Here is a 7,932-nt window from a genome sequence, read left to right as displayed (position 1 = left end):
TTTTGGTCTAAGTTGGAACCCTGACCAAGCCCAGCTGCTTCACTCTAGACCAGACTGAGCAGAAGCACAGGGCAAATGCAACAATGGCTGGTTAGTCAACCTTGAAACATTGCCAAAAATGTAATAAATGTCACATTGATAAACTTAGCGAAGTGAAAGGAGGCAGTAAGAGTTTACTAGATGTGTCGGCTAACCCTGGTGCACACTCCCTTCGCTCCCCACCCCCATCCCATATTATCAAGTTTAATTACCACTGTTTCCTAGCTATTATCCATTCTGAAGAAAGGTCATAGAACATAGAACTATACAGGATCAGAATGGACCCTTCAGCGCATGATGTTGTGCTGTACATGATGCCAAATTAACCTGATCCCTTCTTCCTTCCCTTGTTCCATATCCATCCATTCCTTGCATATCCATGTTTTAATCTAAAAATTCTTTAAATGCCCCTATCTTATCTGCCTCTGCCACTTGGAAGTGCATTCCAGACTCCTACCACTCTCTGTGCCCCTCACATCTCCTTTGAGCTTTCTCCCTTTCACCTTAAATGAATACCCCTCGGATTAGACACTTCAACTCTCGGAAAGAGACTCTGAACGTCAACCCTATCTATACATCACATAATTTTATCGAATTCTATCAAGTCTCCCCTCAGCTTCTGCTGCTCCAGAGAAAGTAACTGGAGTTTCTCTAACCTCTCCTTATAGCTCTTATCTTCTAACCCAGGCACCATCCTGGTAAACCTCTTTTGCACCCAAAAAGTTCACTTTGTTTTCTTTCCACGGATACTGCCAGGCCTTTGGATTTCCTCTGGCAATTTCTGTTTTTGTTAGAGATTTCCAACGTCCACAGTTTTATTTGTTTTATTTTAGTGTCAAGACACCATAATCTTATCAGATTGTCAAGTTGCTCTTGCACTAGTGAGATGACTAGTGGTACTTTAACCTCATGGCCACCCCACCTCAAGCAAGGGGAAAGATTGAGAATGAGGGTTCTTTGTGCTAACCTCAGCTGGTGCAGGAATTGAACTCATGCTGTTGGAACTACATTGATTCCCAACTCAGCTGAGCTGAACTGACCCCTTATTTTGGCATGTACTGAATGTGGCTACATCCTCAAAGTGACATTTTATCTTGTTCGTAACAATCTTTCCTTCAAGGTGACAAAGTGAGATCAAAAATCATTTGTAAGTGGACTCAAAAGGGAAGAGTGAATGTTGTCTGGGACCCTGCATTCATTACCAACACTGGGAGACTGACTTTCAACTTCAGATTACTCTAATTGGAGCATCCATTGTGGCATTGCTCTTGGCCCTGAGGATCCTCTTCGAAGAAAAATATCTTCATGCATTAATATTTTACATCAAAAGGCATGGAACTGTCTATTTAAATTTTAGTATGCTGTGAGGAAGGATATAATAATGCGTTAGAGTCATCATATCTTGGCAACAAATACATGACAAGGTTAAAAAAAAACAAGAAGTTATGAATTCAAACATTTTTTGATGAACTTAAGATCACTTATTGAAACTGAATGTGGTAATTGATCAAACCAGGGCATCATGCTCCGTTGAATAAATTGGCAACACAGGCTTCCTTGTCAGTCTATCAGCTTGATCAGTTCGTCAGCAACGATTACTCTCAGACCCAAAAAATAAATGATTTAAGCTGACTTTACATCTAATATCACAACTGAACTGTTTGCCTTGTCAGTTAAGATATGTAGATAAGGTCTACAACACGGAAAATAGATTTTGAAATGGAGAGCCAATTGGAATTTACCTAATAATGTTCCCTTCGGAGCCAGTGGTTTAATTCGGTCCCAGGCAACAGCAAGTTACATTTGTTAGACATGATAAAGGCACTGAACAGCAGTGTCATGAATGATATGCCTCGATTACTTTTAGTCTTTCATACTACTGACACGAGGTCCAATCTGTTGCAGGGTTGAGATACGACTTTGATTATTTCCCTTGGTATGAGTTAAAAAAAAGTTTTGTGCATTAAAGTGGAGCTTGAAAAGCAGCAGAGCTAGAAAAGAAATATTTCTGTTATAATGTGCTATGAAGATGCTTGTTTTTCAGATTTCTTGGAGGTTTTAATTTTTGAAGGTGTGAAAAATGAGTTTGTTTCAAGTTTTGTTGAAACATCTTGTATACTTTCTTTAAAATGAGAATTGGAAGTTCCTGGTGAGCTTTGACAGGCATTTTGTTATAAGGATTCCTGTAAAGCTCATGGCTGGTGATAACAGAGATAATGGGAACTGCAGATGCTGGAGAATTCCAAGACAATAAAATGTGAGGCTGGATGAACACAGCAGGCCAAGCAGCATCTCAGGAGCACAAAAGCTGACGTTTCGGGCCTAAACCTTTCATCAGAGAGGGGGATGGGGAGAGGGAACTGGAATAAATAGGGAGAGGGGGGAGGCGGGCCGAAGATGGACAAGAGAGTTGCAATGGGAGAGAGATTCCCTGAGGTTGGTCCGGAGGGAGGAGGGTAACTTCTTCAGGTTAGGCATCCCTGGAAGAGGCTTCGCAGTGAGGTTAAAATAGTATCAGAGATAACGGGAACTGCAGATGCTGGAGAATTCCAAGATAATAAAATGTGAGGCTGGATGAACACAGCAGGCCAAGCAGCATCTCAGGAGCACAAAAGCTGACGTTTCGGGCCTAGACCCTTCATCAGAGAGGGGGATGGGGAAAGGGAACTGGAATAAATAGGGAGAGAGGGGGAGGCGGACCGAAGATGGACAAGAGAGTTGCAATGGGAGAGAGATTCCCTGAGGTTGGTCCGGAGGGAGGAGGGTAACTTCTTCAGGTTAGGAATCCCTGGAAGAGGCTTCGCAGTGAGGTTAAAATAGTATCTTGGCCTGTTGAAGAAGTTACCCTCCTCCCTCCGGACCAACCTCAGGGAATCTCTCTCCCATTGCAATTCTATGGTCCATCTTCGGTCCGCCTCCCCCTCTCTCCCTATTTATTCCAGTTCCCTCTCCCCACCCCCCTCTCTGATGAAGGGTCTAGGCCCGAAACATCAGCTTTTGTGCTCCTGAGATGCTGCTTGGCCTGCTGTGTTCATCCAGCCTCACATTTTATTATATTGGCTGGTGATATCTGCTTGCTTTATTGCAAACCACTTCTAGTGCTGTTTTAAGTTGTGGCTGATGTGAATTGCTTCATCAGATTCAGTTGGTGTAATTTCTGCCAAGAACAACCTGTCGAGCTGGGCTCTCCTTTTTCTGAAAAGGAAACTATCAACTTGAGTTCAGTGCAAGATCTTATAGTCCTTTTGGAACAGTGATTGAAAGAGCAACTTGAGATTTTATTTTCTGAGAAAGCTGTATCTGTAAAGACTTCAGAGTAACTTGACCACATGGTCCTGAACATCAGATTCTGTGCCGTTCTCAGGTTTACCCTTTTCCCCTTTCAAATAGCTAATTTACCAAGGTCGTATTGACTTTTATTTCAGAATTTTAATTCCAGTGGAGATGTCTTTCTGACGAGAGAAGGAACTGCAGATTCTGGAGAATCTGAGATAACAATGTGTAGAGCTGGATGAACACAGCAGGGCAAGGAGCATCAGAGGAGCAGGAAAGCTCATGCTTTCGGCTTCGAACCTTCTTCAGAAATGAAGGGTCGAGGCCTGGAGATGTTTTTCAACTCTTCTTTGCCAAAGAGACAGCATATGTGTATTGTGGAGATAGTTATGGGGATAATCATTTATAATACTGTAGTACAGAGTACATAGGCATTTTAATCAACCTGTTAAAACATACTTCGAGAAGAAGTTGGCTTTAAGTCCTTCTGGCATAGAGGTAGTGACACTACCACAATCGTCGGCTGACCAATATTGATGTAAAGAATGATTACAGGACAGAAAGAAACCATTTGGCCCACACTGACTGTCCAAAGAACACCACAGCCCCCAACCCCTGGCCAATGCACCTAAACCTGCACATCTTTGGACTGCAGGAGAGAGCACCCAGTGGAAGCCAACACAGATATAGATAAAACATGCAAAATCCGACTTGCCCAAGAGAGATGCCCAAGGCTGGATTTGAACCAAGATACATATTGCTGTGGAAAAGCAGAGCTAACCACTGAGCCACTCTGTCACACAGGGTGGAACACCATTTGCCGAGTTAGCAAACCTGCCAAAGTGTTGTGTTACCGGAAAAAAAAACTACTGCCTGATCAATTTCATCGAAGTATAAAATCTCTGCAGTGTGGAAGCAGGCCATTTGGCCCATCCAGTCCACACCAGCCCTCAAAGACCATCTCACACAGACCCAGGACCGTACCCCACAACCAAATTTCCCATGGCTAATCTACCCAGCCTGCACATCCCTAGACACTATGAGCAATTTTGCACAGCCACTCCACCCTAACCCGCACATCTATTGGGGAACAAACACTCATAAACGTCAAATCTGTTCAATCAAAACCAATCTTTAATTGACAAAATGCAAGTGACTCAAACCCGTTCGAACATTCAAAGATCTGTTGCACAAAACTAAGCAATACTCATTTTCCTTGGTAGGATGAGTGAGCCAAGCCTAAGTTACATTTGCCACAAGGTAACAGGGGTTGATTCCTAGTGTTGTGGTCTTCAGTGCTTCAAACTCAGTGTTCTCCATCATTCCTCTGAGGATGATTGTTCCTGGGTTACTAGCCCAGTGTTCAGCCCATCAGTATATTTATTTCTCAGGAAGGTGTGGGACACAGTGGCTGGTGGTTAACAGTGCTGCCTCCCAGCCTGAGGGACCTGGATTTGTTTCGACCCTTAGGTGACAGCCAGCGTGGGGTTGGGAAATGTTCTCTCCATGTCTGCGTGGGTTTCCTCCCACAGTCCAAAGGTATGTGGACTAGCCATGGGAAATGCAGGGTTACTGGGACAGGGATTGTTTGGGGTGTTCTCTGAAGGGTTGGTACACACCTGATGGGCAGAATAGCCGACTCCCACACTGTAGGGATTCTATGACAGTGAAGCTGCTGGGAACAAATTGCCAAATCCTTTCACAACAGCAGTAAAAAGTTCATATCCCAGTTGGTGAGGCTATCTCCTGCTGCCTATCTGTTCAGATGAGATCCCATTGCTTCACTTAATTAAGTTATCTTCTGCCATTGAGCCAGTAGCTTGCTCACACAGATTTTTTTCAAACCACTTGGCTCCTCAGAGCTCCCCACATTTACCAGCATGCGATAGAATCATGAGGGGAATAGATAAGGTGAGTAGCCAAGGTCTTGTCTCCAGTGGAGGGGAGTCAAAGCCCAGAGGACATCAGTTTAAATTGGGAGGGGAAATGCTTAAAAGGGACCTGAGGGGTAACATTTTCAATGCTGAGGTTGGCACATGTGTGGAACGAGCTGCCAGAGGAGGCTGGTACAATGACAACTCTTAAAAGGCATCTGCATGGGAACATGAATAGGAAGGGTTTAGAGGGATATGGGCCAAATGTTGGCATATGGGAGTCATTCAGATGAGGAATCCTGGTTGACATGAGATACAAAAGGTACTTAACTGGTCACCTTGGTAACTGTAAAAAAAAATTATTTGATGTTATATTCTGAGAAATATTTGATTTGATTTGATTGTTACATGTCCTCCTGTACAAAAGTAGGGAAAAGTGTATGAGATAACAAGGTGTAGAGTTGGATGAACACAGCAGGCCAAGCAGCATCAGAGGAGCAGGAAGGCCGAAATTTCGGGCCTAGAGTGTATAATGTCACCACGCAAGGCACCATCTTCGGTACAAATACCTAATTCCAGAATCTTAAGGACAAGGGAGAAAGAAATAACAAAGTTAACAGGTAAACTTTTCAGGAATTATAGTCCAGTGTAAAACACAGGAAATAGGGTTAAAAGTTACACATTGCAAACCTTCTTGGTTTTAATGGAAAATAAATAAATAAACTTGAGAGGTCAATTGTCATAGTCTTTCTAAAGTGCTTCACTACAGTGGGACCGCACTGCAAGGAATTACGTCAAGACTAGAAGTCCACATTGAGGCCACACCAGACTGAGAGCCCACCACACTGGGTCACTGAGAGACTACTACTCTCGACAGAGAGACCACCTCACTCGGCCACTGAGAGTCGGACACACCAGGCTGAGACACCGCCACAGGGGGCCCATGAGCGACCACCACACTGGGTAACTGGGAGAATCCACACCAGACTGAGAAACCACTACGCTGGACCAAGAGCCCACCTCCCTGTGTTACTGACAGACTGCCAGTCCAGGCCAAACGTTAAATCTGTAGGAAATGTCTTGGGGTTCTATGGGTTTACCCCTTCCATCTGAGGCAGGAATTTACCTGCAGTTCACTCACCTGGTGCAAATTTTCCTTCTTCAGTCTTAAAATGTTTTTAAAACTATGAGACATAAATATTATGTCCATGTTAGGAAATCCAACGTGCAATTTTGGAGAAACTTTCAAAATCCAAAGATTCAGTGTTAAAAATTTAACATTTTAGCTCATATATTTTTTGAGTGAAATATAATGGGGAAGTTTTATTTTCAGTTCAAATGAGTAGAGGCAACTTTACGCTGTATTTCAACCTTATGTTTTCCCTATCCCAGGGCAGTTTCATGGGAGCAGAGCTGAGGGAAATCATTGAATCCCTGCAGTGTGGGAACAGGCTCTTCAGCCCAACAAGTCTACACTGACCCCTGAGGCTCCCACCCAGACCCATTGCTCTATAACCCGCAAAATCTATCCATCCCGAAGCACTATGGGCAATTTAGCTTGGCCAATCCCCACCGAGCCAGCACATTTTTGGACTGTGGGAGGAAACCAGAGCACCCAATGGGAACCCACACAGACATGGGGAGAATGTGCAAACTCCACGTGGACAGTCACCCGAGGGTGGAATGGAACCTGTGTTGCTGGTGCTGTGAGGCAGCAGTGCTGAACACTGAGACACTGTGCTGCCCCATGTCGATTTTATTTTAAAAGAGTTGTAGAAACTTTATTTTGAGTTCAAAAACATCATGTGGCCTTTGAATTCCAAAGTGTCAGGAATCTTTACTTCACTAAAAGCATAGAGTAAGCCTTACTCTGTGTTTATCTCAGTGCTGTCACTATCCTAGGAGTGTCTGATGGTGATGGAGTTGAGTGGATTTGGCTTTTCCATTTCCTTCATCATTTAATAGATCTGGGGAAGCTTGAGCCAAGCAGAAACATTGCTGATGTTAAATTGCTGGTAACACCCAATCAGTCTGACAGCAGATACAAAGAGAGAACAACAGTTATTGCTTGAAGTCTCGTGTGGTGCTTCTTCAGAAGTTAAAGGTGTTATGAATTTATTGTTTCGGCAGATGGGAAGGAGGTGAACAGGTGGTATAGAGGTGTGTACCACTTGTAAACAAAGCTGATCAGTGTTTTTTTCGAGACACATGACAATAAATAATACGACAATAAATAATAAGCAAACAATCAATAAAATAAATAAACCAATCACTTGTGAAAGACAAAGGTGTTGCAAAATGGTGATGGAAGAGAAATTGAGATGTTTATTGGGTGCATCTAAAGGTGTGAGAGTGTAAAGAACAGATCCTGCCTGCTTACAACAGTGTTAACGAGACAAGGCTGTGAGGGGCCAGCCAAGAAAAATGGGGAACCCACATCATGTGGTCTGGCTTTGAAGTTGTGGGATTCAATGTTGAGCCCTCCAGGCTGTAACGTGTCTCCGTGGAAAATAAGCTTTTCTTGCTCAGGCTCGCGTTGTGCCATGTTAGAACATTGCAATGGGCCTAGGACAGACACAGTGAGATGAGGAAATGTGACGCTATGTTATGGGATATCCCTGCTCTTCAGATAAACAATAAACTCTATACTTTTGCTCAGCATATTGCAAGCTGAGGCCCACCTCACTGTTGAGGCGATGTTAAATACAGGACTCTCTCACTGGCAGAGTTAAGGTAGACCAAGGGA

Source organism: Stegostoma tigrinum, chromosome 45, assembly GCF_030684315.1.
Source record: "Stegostoma tigrinum isolate sSteTig4 chromosome 45, sSteTig4.hap1, whole genome shotgun sequence".
Classification (NCBI taxonomy): Eukaryota; Metazoa; Chordata; class Chondrichthyes; order Orectolobiformes; family Stegostomatidae; genus Stegostoma; species Stegostoma tigrinum.
This window is presented reverse-complemented; position numbering follows the sequence as displayed.